Below are 21,947 nucleotides of genomic sequence, written 5' to 3'. Positions count from 1 at the left end.
CTGAGGCCGTCTGGTGCTATGGAAACAAGAATGGCGCATTTTAGGAAGGGTGGCTTCTCTAGGAAAGAGATTCCCTCTTTCTCTCTCACCCACCCGAAACCAATCCAAAACAGTGACCCCTTACCCCTACTTGAAATAGTCATACCTCATTACCATAGTCACAGCCACAGGTTCAGACGAAGGGCTGGAGGAGTTCTCATTTTAGACAAACTATACATGAGTCACAATAAATTAGTTTGCGTTCTATGCGTTTCACTTATATGGCACTAGAGCACATTTATTTCCAATTGAGTCAGTAAAATGTTACCTTATATGTGTCACAATAAATTAGCTTGTGCCGTATTCAGTTCACTTATCCTAGTATATTTCTTTCCATTTGACTCAGTAGAAAGTTACCTTATAAGCGCCACAACAAATAAGCTTGCGTCCTTTGCCATTCACTTATATGCTATCGAAGCATATTTCGCTGGTTCAAAGTTAAAACGACACTTCTAAACTCACTTCTCATGTTATTTGAATGAGAAGCGGATGCAGAAGTGTCGTTTTAACTCTGAACCAGCGATTTATTTCCAATTAACTCAGTAGAAAGCTATCTTAAATACGCAACAATAAATTAGCTTGCGTCCTATGCAATTCACTTATATGAGCAATTCTACAAATAAACGCCAGTTAGGCGGCCAAAAAAAAATAAAAAATTTTTTGGGAGGCACACTATTTCTACATGAATTTTCTTCTTCTTTACACCCTAAAAAGGCGAGAAAAAATCGTGAACATGAAATTTTTTCTTTGTGACATACTTTAAATGTGACATACTCTTTCTGACATACTCAGATAAATCTGAGCCGTTTATTCAGATAAAACGATTTTTACATAAATATAATATTATTATAATGTCTCTCTAATATGTATTTATAGAGATTTCATACTATAAGATTATATTTTAGTATAAAAAACAAAAATAAAAAAATTTAATCAAAGTTCGTAAATTGAAAAAATCGGGAAAAATTCAAAATTGGTATTTTGTCATTTAAAGTATGTCACAAAGAAAAAATTCCATGTTTAATATTTTTTCTTGCTTTTTTAGGGTATAAAAAAGAAGAAAATTCATGTAGAAATAGCGTGCCCCCCCCCCCAAAAAAAATTATTTTTGTTTGGCCGCCTAATTCGCGTTGATTTGTAGAATTGCTCATATCGTCGCTTTGAAACAAAACCGTAAAACTCAAAAAATCGAAAAATGAGATATTTGGGTCACTTTGTGTAAAAAAAAATCACCCTTTTAGAGAAACAAAGTATTATCTTCATAGTTCAATAAAATTAATTTAGAGAGCAGATAAATCGTTATCGCATTGGCGCGATCAGCATTAACGCAGAAAGTTAGAAATTGCTCTCCTGAAAAATTTGCTTTTTTGAGTTACCACGGTTTAGTTTCAAGGCGACGATATGAGCAATTCTACAAATAAACGCCAATTTTTATACTAAAATATAATCTTATAGTATGAAATCTCTATAAATACATTTTAGAAAAACATTATAATAATATTATATTTATGTAAAAATCGTTTTATCTGAATAAATGGCTCAGATTTATCTGAGTATGTCAGAAAGAGTATGTCGCATTTAAAGTATGTCACAAAGAAAAAATTTCATGTTCACGATTTTTTCTTGCCTTTCTAGGGTGTAAAGAAGAAGAAAATTCATGTAGAAATAGTGTGCCCCCCCAAATTTTTTTTATTTTTTTTTGGCCGCCTAACTGGCGTTTATTTGTAGAATTGCTCATATGCCATCGTAGCTTAAGTTTATACAATTGAATTTATAAAGTAAAAATAAATATTTGCAAGAATAACCATTATATTTTCTGAACATACAAATATAAATCAAGACATAAACACGGAAATTTTGGAGAAAAGATTAATTTCGTGAATTTTGTTCATGGAAATCAGAATCTAAAACGCTGATATTGAAACTTCGTGAAATTAATTTATCATAACAGGTGCAAAACAATGTGCGTCAAGTTAGGATTTTTTTTTTATAAATTTCAGAGTCATTAATATAAATAATAAATGTTTATTAAATATTTTAAGACTATCTTTGGTTAAATATGTTTTATTATTGTGTGTAAAAGGCTTTTGGTTTGTTTTTATAGTTTCAGAGATATAACGAAATTTGACTTTTAACCTCTCTTAGCCTTGACTTTTAACCTCTGTCTAACTTTTTTGTCAATATATAGAAACGTTAATGCTCTCCCAAAAATTCACAGGACGAGTTCTTCAAAAAAATCCTAATCTAAGGCATTTTTTTTTGTGTGTGTGCTTTTAAACTACTATGCACTCTATTTAGGCAATAATTATGCAAATTTATTTCATAGAAGAACTTTAAACTTTCCTTGATGTTCAAAAGTTCGAAAATGACGTTAGATCAAAGTTAAAGGTGAGGAAACATAAACTCTGTATTTTCTGAATATGAGCTTTATAAGTGGAAACTTAATGGCACTCTGATGAGAATATGATGACAGTATATGTAATAATAAGAAAGATAATGTTTTCAAAAATTGTTATAGATGACAAGTTAAAGCTTGAGCATAATTATTAAAAAAAAAATGAACTCTTTGGTAATTGTATTGTTTCTAAACTAGTTCCTTCGAAACTAAAATGTTTTTGAACTGATTCTTTTTTTGAAACACTATTATTGCTAAATTTATTCTTCTTTTGAAATTGTATTGCATGTAAACTGATTCTACGTTTGAAACTGCAATGAAGACCGATTTTTTTTTTCTTGAAGCAGTATTGTATCTAAACTTATTCTAAGTCTAAAACTGCATTCTTTCTAAACTGATTCTTCCTTTGAAAGTGTGTTGTTTCTATACTGATTTATATTTTGAATTTGTATTGTTTCTGAACTGATTCTTCTTTTGAAACTGAATTGTTTCTAAACTGAATCTTTTTTCGAAACTGTAGTGTTTCTAAACTAATTTCTTTTTTGAAACTAGATTGTTTCTTAACTGATTCTTTTTTTAAAACTCTATTATTTCTAAACTGATTCTTCTTTTGGAACTGTATTGTATCTAAACTGATTCTTCGTTTGAAACTGTATTGTTTCTAAACTGATTCTTTTTTTAAAACTCTATTATTTCTAAATTGATTCTTCTTTTGGAACTGTATTGTATCTGAACTGATTCTTCATTTGAAACTGTATTGTTTCTAAACTAATTCTTATTTTGAAAATGTATCGTTTCAACAAATTATCGTAATTATTCGTATCATATCGTATTAGTTTTTTTGCACAAAAAATAATCCATTAAGATAACGTTTACTTTGATGAGTTTAAAAACATATTTGTAGATATTTTAATTTATAACCGTTATTGAACAGCAGTTCCAACTTTTTAGGTTTACAACTATTAATGCTCAACTCCGTAGCCTTGCGATTTTGAATCCAATCCAAAAGATAAGAGAACACCTGGACCAAGTTTTGGGAGAAATTTGCCTTCTTGGAGGTCGTTTTGATGGAACTAACCCCCATTTGCGTTACATGAAGTGGAAAACCACGAAAGTCTCCTACGGTTACTCTGACGGCAAAGGGATTCTAACACATGATATGTCTACCACTGAGGATATTTTACGTCAGCACTGTGGACGGTGCAAGCTGGATGCGGAATTCGTATTGACCAGCTCACTTGTAGATATTAAGCATTTTTGTTTAAGAGCTGCCTATTTACTTTAAAATGATACCCCTCCTACGTAAAAATTTTTTTGAAAAGGATGAAAGGGCGCCGACTTCAAAATCATAAAGAGCGTATAAAGAGTATTAAAAAAATCACTTGTTTAATCAATCAAAAATCTTAAGTTGCTCTATAACAAACAAACAAGAAAAAATCTGTAAAATTTTCTTTCTGATGAACAAAAGATAAGATATAAGTCCTCACTTGAAATGCAGTGACATCAAGGATTGCCAATCACATGCAAATTCTTAGCCAACCTATCTTCAAAGTAATTACTTTCTGTGAATTATAAATAAAAATATTGAAATACTCGAATTAAGAATTTTCCAGCAGATCTTCACAGTACATAATATGCAGTCTCCATGATATTGTTAAGTTGTCTGTACCTCAATAAATCAATATGAAAGAAATCTAACGTTGAAAAGGAATTAAAAACAAACAGAATGGAATTGTGATCATGATTGATAAATAGCAAGGGAATACATATAAAATAAACTTAGCTGTCACATTATTGTTTTTCTTAATCACCACTTAACACAAAGATGTTAAAAAAAGAAATCGATTTTTACACTTAATAAAAAGAACGGCATGTCGGTAACTAGATTTTTAAAAAAAGGAAGAAAAAAAAAACATTACGCAAACACTAAGGAAGTGAGAAAAAAAAACATCTTGACAGTACTGATTTATTGTAGAAAAATAAAATAAAAAATCCCCATTGCAATGAAAATTATGCCCCACAAACAAAGGGAAAAAAACACTTGAAGGGAATCCAGGATATAATCTACCTAGAAATAGCAAAAACATTTCAACTTGCGTACGTGCCGCAGTGCCTCCAATTTTCATCTACTAACACCCCCTCTGCGTGCCCAAGTGGTGGTAAAACAGGTGCAGTTCAGGGCGTGTTTTCCCCCGCCCTTTACAATAGCACTTGATTGAGGGAAGGCACCGTTGACTGACATTTAAAAGTCTTATCGTGTTCTCAGATCTTTTCCTATTTTTTTCCTGGAGTGACAGGAAAAAGTTATGAATAAGAGGGATTTATTCATCACCAAAACCATACGGTACTTATAATGATTTTTGAAGGAGACAAATGTTTGTGTTTATAACTTTTACTGGAGTGTAAATTCTGTTGTCAACAAAAGCTATGCGTTATTGTTTTCAACAATAATGTACATTAAAATGAGTTTGAAAACTTTGAATGAGCGGAAAAATTATAAATAAGAAAGATTTATTAACCATACAGTAAATTTAATAATTTTTGAAGCATACAATTGTGTGTTTATAACTATTGGTCGATTGTAAGTTCAGTTATCAACAAATGTTGCGGAATAACTTTGCATAGATGTTTTCTATAATAATATACAATGAAATAAGCTTAAAATTATTAAATAAGAGGAAAAATTATGAATACATCGCTAAAACCATACTGTACATTTATTGATTTTTGAAGGATATAAATGTTACTTTTTATTACTTTTAATCGAATTCAAATCCTGCTATCAGCAAATTTTGTGCATTACTGTCTTTAATGAAAATGTAAATTAAAATGAATTCAAAAATTTTGAATAAGAGGAAAAATTATAAATAAAAATGATTTATTAACTACTAAAACCATACAGTATGTTTAATGATTTTGAAAGAATCAAATAATATTATTTATATCTTTTACTCGAATGTGAATTCTGTTGCCAACAAATGTTATGCGTTATTGTTAATACTAATAATGCACTTTAAAATGAGTTTACAAACTTCGAATAAGAGAAAAAAGTATAAATAAAGATATATATCACCTAAATCATATTGCAAGTATTTTTCAGGGGTACAAATGTTACAGTTATTAACTTTTCTTGATAATATATTCAGACATCAACAATCAAGAAATAACTTTGCATAGTTGTTTTCAATAATAATGTACAATAAGATGAGTTTAAAATTATTGAATTAGAGGAATGAACTAAAGGGATTTATAAACAACCAAAACCATATGGCATGTTTAATGATTATGAAAGTGTTTAAATCTTTCACTCGAATATAAATTATGTTGTCAACAAATGTTGTGCATTATTCTTAACAGTAATAATGTACATTAAAATAAGTTGACAAACTTCGAATAAGAGGAAAGAGAATAAATAAAGATTTATGTCACCAAAACCATATGGTAATGATGTTTGAGAGGTACAAATGTTACTGTTATTAACTTTTAATTGATAGCATATTCAGACTTCGACAATCGAGGAATACCTTTGTAATATAATAATAATATATAATAATATACTCTGTTCAATAATAATATACTCTAAAATGAGGTTAACAATTATATATAATGGCAATTGTTAAAAATGGTAATTAATTTAACAAGCTAATTAGTAATGAGAATAGGCTCTCAACATGAAATTTGCTCTCACGTTTTTCATTTTTCAATATTCCTTTTATTGTCGATATTATCGTTTAAAGAAAATATACCTTATTTTAAAAACAAAATCTCACTTCATTTCGTTCTTAATTATCGCTTTTCATTTCCTTTCAACTCTCGCATCGACCATCAAATTAATTGCAATGTTTTTAACCCCAATTTTATTGTGTGGTTTTCTTAATCGCCTTACCTCAATGCAGTTTATTAGATTTTGATGCAATTTTCACTTTTTTCGTCGCTTAAATTTTGAGACCACTAATGTTTATTTTTTTTTAGTTTAGTTTCGACAATGATATAAAAAATGTACATTAAGAGTGATTGTTACGGAACACTCTAAGGAAATCATTAAAAATATCTCATTAAACCGTTATTTTACTAGGAAAGTAATTCCCATTCAGACACTTTATGCGGCTAATATACTGAACTAATTCAAAAATCAAAATAATAAAATACTAACAAGCATAAGTATACCGTTGCGTTAAAACTCTTTGAGAGTGAAAGAAAAAACCTTTTGAACATTTCCATCAAAAAACTGGAACAATATCAAATATTCATAAAATCACTTTTTTTTCTTTTTTTGTGAAGTTCTTAACAACGAGACGTCTATTTTATGATTTTACATTTGTGTTATTTGGCAAAGTAAAAGTTGAAAATTTCAGTGTGATTTTCCAGGGTGCGTAGCCAAATTTTTCAACAAAAAATAAGCACCTTTTAAGCACTTTTCCAGCACCAGAAAAATATTTTCACGCACTTTGAAAAATATCATAATTAGACCGGAGTGGCAAGTTTTTGACAATTGATGGTTTTATCCGGTTTTATTTACAGTGACGAAGACGATGGCGCGTCACAATCGATGAAATTAACAAGAGAAATGAAATTTTCCATCACTAATAGAGAAAAAAAATTGACATAGTTGGTCCCCGTAATCAGCAAAAATTCGAGAGATTTTTCTATTCTATTACAGAGGGCGGAAAATGAAGTCTGAAATTGAGAATCTCTTGCAAAATGCAACAGGGTTGCACGTGAGAGTCAAAAATCCTTGCCACTGAATCGCGCTCAGTATACGCAAGCGCGGACCCGCAAGTATTTCATCAAACGTATGGTGCTTTCAAACGTATGGCAAAACAAATGGTGCTTTCATACACTACAGACCGGCGGTAAGCCGAAATAGTAGATTGGGGTTGAATTTTATCGTGAGAACGTTGAATAGGACAATGTCTGTTTGTATATTTTGTGGCGAAAATCAACATGGTAAAGAAAAACATCACACTTCGGAAAAGGGAAAATTAAGCACTTCTTAAAAACGTCCATGGAAAAAAAAAGCACCTTTAAGGGCTTTTAAAAAACAAAAATTGAAAATAAGCACCTTTAAGCACTTTCAAGCGAAATAAGCACACCTTTTTAAAGACGCTAAGCACCCTGTTGTCTTTTATCTTCAATTTACAATGCATTTAACATTTGGGGCTTTTTTATGATTTCTGATTGTCTCCTCGATGTGTCAAAAGCAAAAATCATAAAGAATCAAGAGGGCTTTATTTTCTCTCTTTTTTGCAATGCTTTCGATTAGTCAGTCACTCGTCTATGACTTCCACTCATGTCTCCAGATTTCTGATTAAAATAACGTTTTCTCGTTCTAACTTTGCAAACAAACAGTGTCTATCCGCAATTGACACAGTTTAAAACTAATCAGAAATAAAATGTTTTTTATGCTCTACATAAAAGGTACATTTTTATGCTAATGAATTAAAAAATGAAAAAACTAATTCAAAACTTATCAGCCATTTTATCGTTTAAAAATACACAAGATATATTGTTACCGAGATTTAAATAAAGATATTTTTAAAAAAAAATAACAACCGAAGACTGATCGATCGAGAAAATTACTTCCAGGATTGTAGCAAATTACAAAAATTACGATCAATTTCCCGATTTCTTAAAATTTTGTCTGCCACTCCTAAAAAAATACAAGCAACGCCCCACCCATGTAGTATTATAGCGTCTTCATTACCACATGGTGAAAAATTATCAACATAAAAAATGCTACTGTTATCAACTTCTTGTTATCTTTTCTTAGTACCTTTCGTTATATAGGAAATTGTATAATTCATTTTATTATACGCCTTGATCTTATCTAGTAATAGCTTGTTTCTTCGGTTGATCAAAAAGACATATAAGTATAAATCAGTTCCAAGAAAATGAAGGAGAAACTGGAGCTGAGAAACCACACGTAGTACAAAAAAATGCAGAATTTTATAAAGGATATAGTTAAGATAAAATATAACTCAGTTTTGTGTTAAAAAATAAACAATACCATAAGATTTCAAAGAATTTAATCTTTTTTTTATATAATTGCACAGTAATGTAGATCTTACACAGAAAAAGTGTTCTGCGAAATATTACGGAGGAAAAATATCATATGAGAAATAAGTTTTAGATTAAACAGGGTGGGAAAGAAATGGAATTTAGGGTATTTGCTATTTGTATAAAAATTTTGGAAAAAGAAAATTGAATTTTAAGCTCTTTTTTCAGAATTTAAATTTTATTAACTAAAAAAAATCATTTTAAACTTTAGCAGAGTTGGAAAAGAATAGAATTTTGGGTATTTGATATTTGTATAAATATTTTGAAAAATATTAAATTTTCTAATCTGCATATGTGGAATTTCAATTTTCGCAATTTAATAATTAGTTTTCAGATGAGGCAAAACGGGAAAAGGGATGGAATTTAGGGTATTTTTTATTTGTTTAAAATGTTTGAAAGAAAAACTGCATTTCATGATCTACTTAAGTGGAATTTAAATTGAAAGAATTTCAAAAAATAATTTTTTAGATTGAGCAGGGTGATAAAAAGATGAAATTGGGAGTGTTTATTATTTGTATGAAAACTTTGAAGAATATTGAAATATAAAATCTGTTGTTTCATATGACAGTTGCATTTTTTTTTTAAGTTGCAGTTTTAAAATTTGATTTCTCAGGAACTATTCGACCAATTTCACTAAAAACATTTATTTTGCCATGTAAAATTACATTCAGCCTACAGTTCAAAATTTTTTCTAATAGTAAAATAAGAAAAAAAAGATAAATATTAACTAAAAGTTATTTTTTGAATGGAGTTATCTTTGAATAAACGAATTTTATAATTATGAGCAAAAATTTTTCAATACGCTTAAAAAAAGTTTTCGAGATTTGGCAAAATACACAAAAATAAAACTAACATTAAGGGGTCCAAACTTTGGACCGCTCATCTGCCTAAACTATTGGGACCATATTTCCCAGACTGCAGCTACCTTTTATATTTTAGAGGTCAAAAATCCGAATCCGTCGGAAAAAAGGTATGTTTATTTTGAAGAAATACGTTTTTGTGTCTGATTTCGTAACTTAAAATATCGCATACACTAATCAATTAGGATTTTTTAGGTCACCCCTTCAAACCTTTAAGATTAAGTTCTAGAACGTGAAGTTCCGGTCATTTGATCAAAAGTTATTCAGGGTGGTCCGCTTATTTCATGCTCATGTAATAAAGCGATATGTTCTCATGTAAATTAAACGATAACAAAGAAATCAATAATGTTAATTACATTTAAAAAAATTCATGGATAGATAAATGTTCACTACATAAATAAAATTTCGTTCGTTTGTATATGCTACATTTTAAAAGAATATCTTCCTATTAACTCCTATTTTACAAACTTGTTTAATAGCTTCATAACTGACTCAAGAATTTTTTTTTTTTTTTTTTGTCTTTAGGGTCTAGTTTATACCTGCAATCTTTGGGAAGCGAATATTATTCTCTCACTTTTGTTTTCTGGATTGTTTAACGATAATAATGAAATTATTTTAGTTTTATAGTTTAGTTAATTTTACTGAGCGATCATCAGAATTGTCCTTTTTACTTACGTGCAAAAAATTATTACATTCGATTTCGTTTTAGTGCACTTCCTATTTTTTTTAGAAAAATCACATTTCATAAAGCAATAAATAATTTTTTAATAAGATTTTCTTATACTGTATTGAGAATTTGGATAAGCAAATTAATCACCATTAAAGTAAATCAAGCAAAATCTCTTTCTCTAATCAATAAGCACATAATTGCAAAAAAAAATAATAATTATAAAATAATTAAATAAATAAATTCACTCAATAAAATAGACGAAAAAAAATTATGGAAACGAAAAGTAAGCAGCTATTCTAAGCAATTTTTTGAAGAGCTAAGCAGAGAAGATAAAATACACAATCCATTTCCAACGCGCAAATGAAACCCTAAGTTTTTGAAATCACCACCAGAGGTCGCTAGTCCTACTCCGCGGGATGCGGAGAGATCTTCAAATGTATCCGAGATCAGTTTCGAATTCAAGCGGGTACTTGACAAATCCATGAATTTGGTGCGTTCTGTGTGCTGTAACTGAATTGAACTGGATTTATTGACATTTGTTGTGTAAACAATAAGCTTGTGATATTTTGTTTACTAAGGAAAGGAAATAATGACTTGGTTTATAGTGTTTTGTACTCAAATATTGGATTCATTATCAGTGAACTAAGTGTGAAACATGTGATTTTTATTTACTAAGAACTAAAGAAAGCGATAAACGCACGTAAGTACAGCATTTTTGTTATTTTTAGTTAGTTGATCTTTGAAATCCTTTAGAAATACTATATAATAAGAGTTGTACTCTATTTGTTTTGTATGAGAATGTTAAAATATATTTGCACATGTACAAATAAATAAATAAACATAATAGGTAAATTTTTGGATAAAGTCAGAAAGTTGATTCTAAGTTATTACTATATCAATTATTCTTAAAATTAATCTAGTGAATTATTGTTTGATAAAAATTAAAAAAAAAACTCCATTCATTAAATATAAATATAAAGCTTGAAAATAACAGTCGTCATGTTTCTAGCGCTCAAAAATCGGCTCCCATTTTCAAGACTTCCCAGATGTGAATGGGGAAAAACAAAAGTGATTTGCGATTTATTGAAAGAAAATTATTGCTTTTAAAATATTTTTAATTAAATAATATCTTATCGCTTCAGTTTCTTGGGATTATTTATTTAATTTAATTAGGGTTACCAGTATCTATTTGTGTAGTATACCAATGTTAAAAATAATGTTGCGTTTGTTAAAAGTTGATAATATGTAAACAATAATTAAACCAACGCTGGGTACAATCATTTAAATAAACTTTTTTTAATTAAGTTAAAAAAAATATTTCTTAAACAATAATTTAAAGGTAATCACAGTTCCTTTCAAAATTTGTAATGTAAATAAAAATTTCAAAAATTGATTAGCATGATGAGAGAGATTTTATTTTTACAGCTTAAATACAAAATTAAGGTTTAAGTGATATACTAGCGGTTGTCAGTGCTACAACATATTAGCATTTTCATTAGTGCTTTGAAAACGTAAAGTAATTTATTTAAATTTGATATGACGAATCAAACGGATTAATTTAAAACTTTAGCTGGTCTTATTTTTATAAGTTTTAATTTAATTTCTTTCTTTTACTGAAATATAAAATTTGATTTCGTATAAAAATCACTTTTTTATTTGTACTACTATTTATTTGATTGTAATAAAATTAATTCTGAAAATTTACTGCATATTATTTGGCATATTTGAAAATTGACCATTCAAAAAATACAGCGCAAGATTTCGAGTAACAAAATATTTACAAACGCGATAAATTTTTTTAAAAAATTTTGAATGAATATAAAATATGAGATTTTTTTTAAACAACACTTTTTCTATTAGGTACTAGGATTACAATAGATTTAATTTTTATACTAAAAACACTATACATAATTTCAACTCTTTCTTGGCTGGTATTTTTAAAAGTTAACTCTCCGAAAACAATGATTTAAGATAACAAAATTCAGCTTTTTACTTTTTGTCTTTTACTGAAATTTACGTATGATTGAACTTAGATAAAGAAAATATAATTTTTTTATTTAAAAGTATTATTAATTATATAATTTACTTCTGTAATGAGTAGGTTCAATCTTTTGAAAATAAGTTTGACGTTTAATTAAATTGTCATTTTTAAAAGTTGGCTGCTTAAAAACTACAATTTAAGAGTGCCAAAATGGAAGAAATTCACAAAAATGATAATTTCCTTCAGTGAAATTATAAAACTTGAATTTGTTTAAAACCACTATTTATTTTGTTCTATGTTAACGATATGTTATTTGATAGTGATAGAAATATCACGATGCATTCTGGCTTTTCTGCAATTGGTTTTCTTGAAAAGTTTGCTTTTTGAAAACATCAGTTCAAGCTAGCAAAGTGCAAATTCATTGCATTTTTGTTTTTGCAAAAGTATGCGGGTGCACTTTTCTCAAATCTCAAATGCCATTTTTTAATTGGAAGTATTATAATGATGTACAATTCGATTCTGATTGAATTAGTTGGAATTTTTTAACCGGCTGTTTTGCTTTTTTAAGCAATTTTATATTTAAAAAAATTTATTTGAAGCACAATTTTCTCATTGAATAAAGATATAAAAAACTAAATTTTTGGCAGGAAAAACTAAAAGTGAAAAGATGTGTTTAAGCACCACAAACTCTCAGTGGTCAACTAGATTTTCAAAAGCTGGCTTCTTAAAAATTTAAACTTATAGAAATTTAAGATTGCGACGAAAATGAGCTTTAAAAAAATGATGCATCTAAATTTTATCTTTTGCTTATATATTGTTGGAAAATTATAATCCTTGCAAATAAGATCTTGACGAAATCATGCAAAATCAGTTTTCCATTTCCCAAATCGTCCCGTAGTGGACAGATCGTTAAGACACGGTGCCCAGCAGATCACCGAAGTCAAGCATCTCTGGCTGCGGTCAGTGTGTGGGTGGGTGACCACTTGGATCAGTCTGCGTAGGAACCGAGTGTGCTCGGTTCTCGTTAAGTTGTTCTATCGTAAAGTGCTCGACTTCGCGTGCAGGTCGTCGGGCTACCGAAGAAGGGGTGCCATTCTCTCTGCAGAGGATCGGAATTGTGTGGCATGTCTTCGGATCATCCCCAGGGATGTTTCCCAGACCGTCGCCAGTAGCCCATTGTGCAGCTCTAGCGCGACGTAAATAAACTTCAACAACAACCATTACCCAAAATCATCTTTTCTTTAAGTTTTCTTGATATTTGTATGTGCGTCATAGCAAGAAAAGAAAAAAAGCTCCACTTATATTCTTATATTATAACCCCTACTTATTTTTTTCATTGTTTATAATCTAATTTTGGTTTGCAATAAGTGTTTTTGAAAAATTTCGAACTCCAAAATCTAAATAATTTACTTTTAATGTGATATTTTATTTCAAATCTGAAAGTTGAACCACTGAACTGTGCAATTTTCAGTAGATTAGACAAAAAAAAAAAAAACTATCTTCTATAGTATTTTTTTATGAAGTTGTTTCATTTCAGTAAGATGACGAGCATCCTTAGTGAACAAAAGTAGAAGAAACTGGTAGCAAACTTTTTAAAGGAATATTTGAAAACTCTTCTTTACCTTTGCAATTATTTTTTAAGAAAATATTTCTATTAGAATATCTCTTACAGGGATTTCTGTTCTCAGAATATTACTGTGTACTCAGAATATATTGTGTGAGCTTTCAAATATTCTCTTAGAAACTTGACTACCAGTTTTTTTTTTTTTTTTTAGTTTTTTAAGAACGCTGATCAGCTTGCATTTTAGCATAACGTGTTTAATGGTTTAATTCAATATTGTATTTTCTCTCAATATTTTCTCTCTTTTTTTAAATATATTTCTACTGAATTTTTTTGTAATTTTTTTTCAACTTCTATCACATTTTTCATCTAGCCTTTTTATCTATTTTAATTGATTATTTATCTTTTTTTTTAAAATTAATATACTTCATGTAGTTTCAAATATCAAAAAAAAAAGCTTAAGATAATCTAAATATAAAATTTGATATTGTTTCTATAATAATAATAATAATCACTTTTAAAATTGTGTTTTCGTAGACAAAGTGATAGGGTTAGGAAACTGATATAGTTATGTATGGAAAGCAAGGTAAATAATAAACTAAACAACCAGCAACAAACAAAATAGTCTGAAAATCAACGCAACATTAATTTTGAAATGAATCTATAAATTGTCTTTTTCTATCATTTGTTCGTATTTGCTGTGGTTATTAAATATCTGTGTCGACTATTGTCATATTTTAATAAAGAAGCTATTAAAAACAAAATAAAAATACATAATAAATCAAATAATATTCTAATGTTTTTAGTTTCCGAGGAATGATTAACGTAAGCACATTAATTTTGCTTAGTTAATTTATTACCCAAATCTTATTAAGCAATTTATCGTAACTAAAGCATAAAAACTTATTTCAAATAGTTTTTATAAATTACGGCGATTTTTTAAAGCGAATTTCGCTTTCAATTTGGTAATTGATGACATTCGATTCTGTTAAAATGGCGCTGGCATTGGTGCGGGAGCATCAATTATTCTACAAAAATCAGTGAAGAGCGCTAATATTTCAGCTGACTTAGTTTCGCTTCAGTATTAATGATCACCCCTTGTGCGGAAAAACAAACCATAAAATGTCATTAATAAAAACTATGTGATCTGGTTTGAGGTTAAAAATGTAGCGTTAAAGTACTTTGCTGAGTTTTCTCTTCTTTTTTTTTTTTAGTAGCTGATACAGAAACTGTTTGACCAGTTTCTATGTGGTATGGCTTTTTAATGGTTATTGATGAACTTTTCAGGGTATTGATGCCAAATGAAATTTGTTTTTTTTTCTTGTCCTAAGTTTGTATCAACGAAAGGTTTTGTTCCGAATCGTGTGTATAATAGTTAAAAGTAAATATTATGATTATACAATGAAATGTATGAAATAAGATTAGGGTGAAATTTATTCGTTTAATATTTTCATATAAAAATTGTTTCCAAAACAAGCAAATAATTTAAAACTTTATATATTATATTTTAAATAACAAATATTACTTTTCCAAGACTAACCAGATGTGAATGAGAAGAAACATAAGTGATTTGAAATAAAAAACGAATTGTTGGTATCGAAAAAAATGGAAAAATAAAAGCGTGATACAAAACTAGAAAAACCACAAAAACTGATACACTACCGCAGTTTTTTTTTAGCTTAAGTAAACCATTTAACCATTTCTTAAGCAATTTTTCTAGTTTTGTTTCAAAGTGGCAGCGATTCTACTATTCAGTCGATTTTGACAACTTGCTCTCTTTTTAGAAGGTTTTTAGAGGTTGCTGTTGGTCGCAATTATAATGCAAGTTTTCATTTATTTCAAAATTTGTTGCTTAAAATGAGACAAACAAACAAACAAAATTCAGAATCAAATTTTATTTTTTTAAATAAAATGTTAAACAGGATATTGGGTGGTTAAAAGCCGCTGGATTGAAAAATTGCGCACGGAGCTGGAAACAGCTGGACGGTGAAAAAATTTTATAAATATATTGTTTAAAACTAATTAAAGTGTTCGAATTGGAGGAGGGGTTGAATAATTAAAATATTTATGCACAGTTGTACTGTGCACTCAGCTTGGTTACCATTAAAGTTTATATGCTGTGCTATATAATTTTGAAAGTTTACCAAACTGGTCTCCAAAGGCGACTAAGGCCTATTAGTGAAGAGCTTGAAACATGTCGATTGTTTTTTGCTATTTGTATATTTTTGAATCGAGTAAAGTTTTTAACAAAGTAATTTTTTTTTTGCTTCAGTTTCTTAGGATTATTTAATTTTATGATCAATTAGATTGTTTCAGTTACTAATCTTTATATCAGGGCTCGTAGCGTTTTAAAAAGTGCTTAAAGGTGCTTATTTTCGATTTCCGTTTTTTAAAATTCCATAAAGGTGCTTTTTTCATTGGGTGTTTTTAAATAGTGCTTAATTTTCCCTTTTTCAAAATGAGATTTTTCCTTTACTATGCTGATTTTGGCTTCGAATTATGCAAAAAGACACAGTTCACATTGTTCTATTCAACGTTTTTACAATTAATTCAATCCGAATCTATTTCGGCGTATTGTCAATCCGTAGCGTTTGAAAATGCCATTCGTTTTACGTGATTCAAAATTTCATGACTTTTGACAATTGTCAAAAACAATGCCAAAAGGTTTTAATTTTTTGACATGACGGTTAAAACAAGATAAAACCGTTAATTGTCAAGAACTTTCCAACCCTGCCTAATTATGATATTTTTTTTAAAGTGCTTAAAAATATTTTTTGAGTCCTGGAAAAGTGCTTAAAAGGTGCTTATTTTTCGTTGAATAATTTGTCCACGAACCCTGTTTATGTTTCTCCCTTACCTTTCTAAATTTGTCTAAGTTTACAGTTTTGCTCATACATCTGTCTTTTTTTATTATTTCACGTTTTCATTACTCAATTTCATTATAAAAAATTTAAACAAAAACTTCTCAGAAGAAAACATCATTTTCGAAACTGCACTTTTTACATCTCCCCATCTCTTCCAAAAATAAAACTATGTGCATAATAAATATTTAATCTAATTATAAAAAAAAAGTGAAATATTACCTTACAGCACTTATATTTTGACTAACATTGTGCGTGCATGTATAAAGATTTCACGCTGGGCCTAAAACAATACCGATGATAAGGGTCTCGTCATTCGAAAATTGCTTTATGCTTAGCGTTTGTTCTTACCTCGCAGCAGGACATTCTTCCCTAACATGTGGTAACAAGTCTAAAAAGAACAGTCACCTGTTACAAGATGGAATGTAGACAATATTCCTTCATGAATATAAGTTTTATTACTTTGTTCCTCCTACACTTCATATCCTTATTAAGGAGGATTTATGTCTTACACGGGACATCAAATTGTGGCGCCATAATTCAGATATACCACAGAATATACCTCCCACCAGCTTGTCTCGGAGGACGGTTAGAGTTATTAAAATATGCCGTGTTCCTTCTCTTGTTGAATTTTATAATGTATCTGACAGGTTGAAATGAGCTTTTCGTTTTTGAAAAGTAATTTTTTGGGGGTATCGTCAACAACATTGGATCGAATTTCTTATTAATTTCCAGAATGATTTTTGGTTCTTTCTTCAAAAACATAATCTTAGATATTTTTTTTAACAAATTTTTTTTAACAAGGAGATGTGTAATAGGTGCAGGTAGAACTTAGTTTAGTTTGCTTTTGCGAAAATAATTTTTTAGGTATCATTAACAATATTGGATTAAATTTCATACTAATTTTTGATTCTTCTTAAAATTCTAATATTCAAAAAAATCCCAAGTTTTTTTTAATAAATAAGAAAAAACATTTGAAACCGAACTTTTAATTCATAAATGTTAATCCAGCCTTGTCTTGTTTTAGTTCTAAAAAAATAAATAAACCTTCAACATTAGTTATAGAGTTTAACTTTGACATAGTCACTTGTTGAAATAAGTATCGCCAGATTGAAGTTTTTTTTTTTTAAATGCTGAGTGATTTTTTTAATAATTAAAATATTTTTTGCATTTCTGACTGTGCAATTCTCTCTCTCTCTCAGAATAGTATACATAGTATAAAATCAGAAGTTTACTTTGAGTTTAAGGTACTTAAATTGAATCCTTTTAATTTAAATTCTCGGAATAACTTCAAAAAAACAAAAAATATTTTAAAGTGATTAAGTTTTGTGGTAATTTTAGAAATCAGGAAACTAAGGAGCATTATGGAGAAGCCAAAACATTATGAAATGGAAAGATAAGTAACTGTTCTTAAGCGTCATGAAATTTCATACGAAAATAATTATTTTCAATTTAATATTAAGTAAAACTTATTTGCAAACAATTCTGCAATCAAAATTTACATCACATATCAGCATTATTATTGAAGTATGCCTTTTTTTTCTTTTGCAGTCAAATAACTACTATGAATTGATTACTCTGGTTCGTAGTCCTTTGCGAGATATCATCATAACGTGGTCTAATTATCAATTTATTAAAAGTAATATTTTTTGTTTGATTTGCACTTTGTGAGCACTTCCTAGTTGTCGGGCTAGAAAAAAGCTTTTGCAACTGTGTGTAAGTTACCAGGGGGTCGTAGAGGTTAAAATTATACAATTTTTTGATCAACATCGAGATCGTGACAATGGGGTCAGCGCTTCACATCGGTTGCTTTTACTATTCTGACAAAATAGTACCCAAAGATCAGAAACTGGGTGGTCTTCAAACCTGAGCCCAGGTCTTCACAACGACAACTGTGATCCCTAGCCATCCTGATATCGCCACCCAAACACCACTCCTGATCACGAAGGAGGTTGAACAGAAAGTAAAATTGCCTGAACCATAACTGGCATATTCTTATATTTATCAGGTTATAATCAGGGGTCTGTCCAGACATTTTGTGAAAAAGGTCCTGTTTTTGTAAAATTGTGGAAAAAAAACTATACATAATTTGTGAATATAAAACAAGCGCTAAGTTACATTCTTTCAACCAGGGTCCTGACTTTGTGAATTTGTGCAATTAGGGTGCTGTTATAGCAAAAATTGATAAAAACCTTTTCAAGAAATTTTTAAATTGTAAATAGATACAAGATTCTGCTCAACAATTGCTGCAACTAAATTAGAGATGCAACAACAAATATTTGGTGTCTAGCCTATACTGATCAACACAGAATATTAATTTCGGTCGAATAATGGAAACACTCACATTTTTAATAATTTCAATTGACATATGTTAAATAACGCAACTTAGAAATGTATCACTTTTAATGTGTTACGCATTAAGTAAACTTAAGTAATTCATAAATTTATAATATTTTATTTAAAAAATTGCCAGAAATTAGTTTTTATTTATATAATGCTCAATTAATTTTATAAATAAATATAAATTGATCAATTATTTATTTATAAAAAAAATATGATTTAATATTAATAAAAATGCGCACACGATGCTTGTAAAAGTAGAAATATTTTCTTAGATGAAGATAAACAAATTTGTGAAGGGTCCGATTAAAAGATAAATTATTTTATGAAGGGTCAGTTTTTATTAAAAGATATTTTGTGAAAGGTCCGTTAACTGATCCAAATCTCTTCTAAACAGACCCCAGATAATAAATAATATTTTATTAATAAGTTCGTGTTAGTTGTAATGGTTCAAATGGGTGACCACAAATATGCTAATTAATAAAACGCATAAAAGTAATTTCACTAAATAAGCATACCTTTTTTCCGTCGGATTCGGATTTCTGACCCGATAAATATAGGGAGTAGCTGCTATCTGATAATTGTGGTCCCAATAATTTGGTCAGGAAAGCAATCCAAAGTTTGGATTCCTTTATGTCAATTTTTCTTTTGACGTATTTCTCCGTATCTCAAAAACTTTTCAAGCGAATTGAAAAAATTTTGCGCACAATTATTAAACTCGCTTATCCAATGCAAATTCATATCCCATTCAAAAAGTAACTTCTAATAAACATTTATTTATTTTTTATTATTTTATTTAATAACAGTCAAAAAGATTCTGAAATGCAAAGCATACAATTTTTTGCATAATTTTAAAGCATGTTTATTTGCATATCAAAATACATAATTTTAGCGAAATCAGTCGAATAGTTCGTGAGAAATCAAGTTTTAAAAAAGTCGTGCTTTTTGCGTTTTGTTTTGTATCTTAAAATATCGTCTGCACTAAATTAGCATATTTGAGATCACCCCCGCAAACCATTAAAATTGAGTCCTAGAACATAAAGATCCGGTAATTAGATCGAAAGTTATTCAAGGTGGTCCGTTTTTTTTCTTTTTTTTCGCACTATGCACAGTTATTTTTATGAAAAGCAATATAAAAAAAACTAAAATGTAGGGCATCGTGTTTCCATCGAAAAAAAATACCCGAGGAAATAAAGTAAGCCTAAAAAAAAAATCAATTTTCATGATTGATTTGCCAGAAATATGACAAATAACGCTGACTACTCCCATTGATAAGATAAGCGGGGAAGTTTGATTTTGAGGATCTGATTCTGGTGGGCAGGTACATTGAAAGTCTCTAAATTTGCCAAAGGATATATGAATGTTTACTTTGAATAACTGGATGTAACTCTGAATGTCTATCTATGAACGTTGAAAAATTATCCAGACAAGACTGAAAAAAAGAATCTCGAATCATTTATCGATAGCTTTAATGTCACTAAAATTGTGAACTTCATAATTTAGGGAAATATGTTAAATACAATCAGATAGTCAAGGTCTAGATAAGAACATGTATGATTGATTGGAGTGAGATATCTGAATGATTACTAACCTCATTTAGTAGTTCTAAATTCAACAACTTTAAAAAAAAGTTTTAATCATAAAAATTTATTTTTTTTCAGAATCTTTTAAAATTTTGAATATGATTGGAGTAATTTTGGTTATCATTTTTATATCCTAATAATTGGTATGAAGCTTTAATTTTAAAAAAAATAGTCTAACATTCAATATGAGTTCCCTAGTACTTTTTCTAGATAGATATTTTACCGGTTTCCAGAAATTCCACTAAATAACAGCGTGATACCGAGAAATATCTTTAGTGTGACATGAAAAACGTGGTATTTCTCACCAAAAGCATTTTTAAAAATGATTTTCAGAACAATTGAAAAATGTGGCTTATTATTACATTTATCGAAGATAGCCAAGCACAATTCTATAACGAAACTCTACACTATTTTTATGGAACGAAGATAGTAGCCGTTTTAATTGAAAACCATTTATTTTGTTCGTTGCCATACGCGACTTTACAAAAGTACTATTCACAATAAAACTGAAGCGCCATCTTGAACAAATCACAACAATAATATTCCAAGTCCTTCATAAGTAAGAAACATCGTTAATTTCGGTCTGTGAAAATCTCTAAAATTTCTTAGTAATGCATAAATACATTATACTACTTTGAAAGCAAAATTAACTAAGTATAAGTAAGAATCTTTAGACATAAATACACCGGAGGAAGGGAAAGGGTAAAAGTGCCTTAAAAACTGCCAGTTATTAGTTATTCGAACTCAGTAATCTAAAGATTAGGCAATAGCAAGTTGAGTAACTAGTTTAATAATAAATGCATGAATTAATTCAATAATAAATGCATTTTAAATTACATTTTTTTTCCTCCAAAAAAATGGATTGCGCATTTAACTCAGAAGGCATCCATACTAATAAAAGAAAGAAATAGCGTGTGTCTCTCTCTTAAATCCAATACCGCTTAGGCTAGGGGTATATATAACGTTTTTAAACTACTACATTTCGACAAAGAAATAGACTAAAAACGCCATTAAAAAAAAGTTGTAGCTTTAGGAGTAGAACTCATTTCAGACTAAAACCTGAACACCCGAATATGGCAATATCAAGTATTTATATGAATAAAACAAAGGACTTGTTCTTCGATGTTATTTACTTTTTTCTTATTACGTGCAAAAGACTGACATATAGCTAGTTTACAAACATAAAGAATTATCTTTCCGATATTACAGTGGAAGTTATTGACAAAACTACTTACTGGAAACATATGTATGCTTCCTTTAAGCAAAAAATTTTATTTAATTTAATTTAAGTAAATTAACTAATGTATGCAGCTTCCTTCAAGCAAAAAATTAAATTTAATTTAATTTTAGTTAAATTAAATTAAATTTAATTATGATAATAAATTTAAAAATAATAAATTTAAAAAAATTAAAAATAAACTTAATTTAATTTAACTTAATTACTTAATTAATTGAATTAAAATGAATTACTTAATTAATTGAATTAACTTAAATTGAATTAAATTAAAGTTAAAGTAAAGTAAAGTATGAAGTAAACAAAAAGCATTTGATATAGTGTACTACATCTTATTTTTTAGAAAAAAATAAAAATAAAGATTAA

The 21,947-nt window shown here is 28.7% G+C and overlaps 1 protein-coding gene across 2 annotated transcripts in view; it reads left to right on the top strand.

Annotated features, from left to right (window-relative positions):
- The first annotated feature begins 10,444 nt into the window (after positions 1 to 10,444).
- Positions 10,445 to 21,947, top strand: part of Ddr (discoidin domain-containing receptor 2) — a 636,659-nt gene continuing 625,156 nt past the window's right edge. For both annotated transcript variants that reach the window (XM_071184184.2, XM_043046729.3), the window contains exon 1: positions 10,445 to 10,721. The gene's annotated coding sequence lies outside the window, so the exon portion shown is untranslated. The remainder of the gene's footprint in view (positions 10,722 to 21,947) is intronic.

The sequence above is a fragment of the Parasteatoda tepidariorum genome, chromosome 10 (genome assembly GCF_982258835.1).
Source record: "Parasteatoda tepidariorum strain Cologne lab strain chromosome 10, Ptep-v5.0, whole genome shotgun sequence".
In the NCBI taxonomy this organism is placed as follows: Eukaryota; Metazoa; Arthropoda; class Arachnida; order Araneae; family Theridiidae; genus Parasteatoda; species Parasteatoda tepidariorum.
The sequence above is the reverse complement of the archived record's forward strand: the minus strand, read 5'-3'. Positions and strand labels throughout refer to the sequence as shown.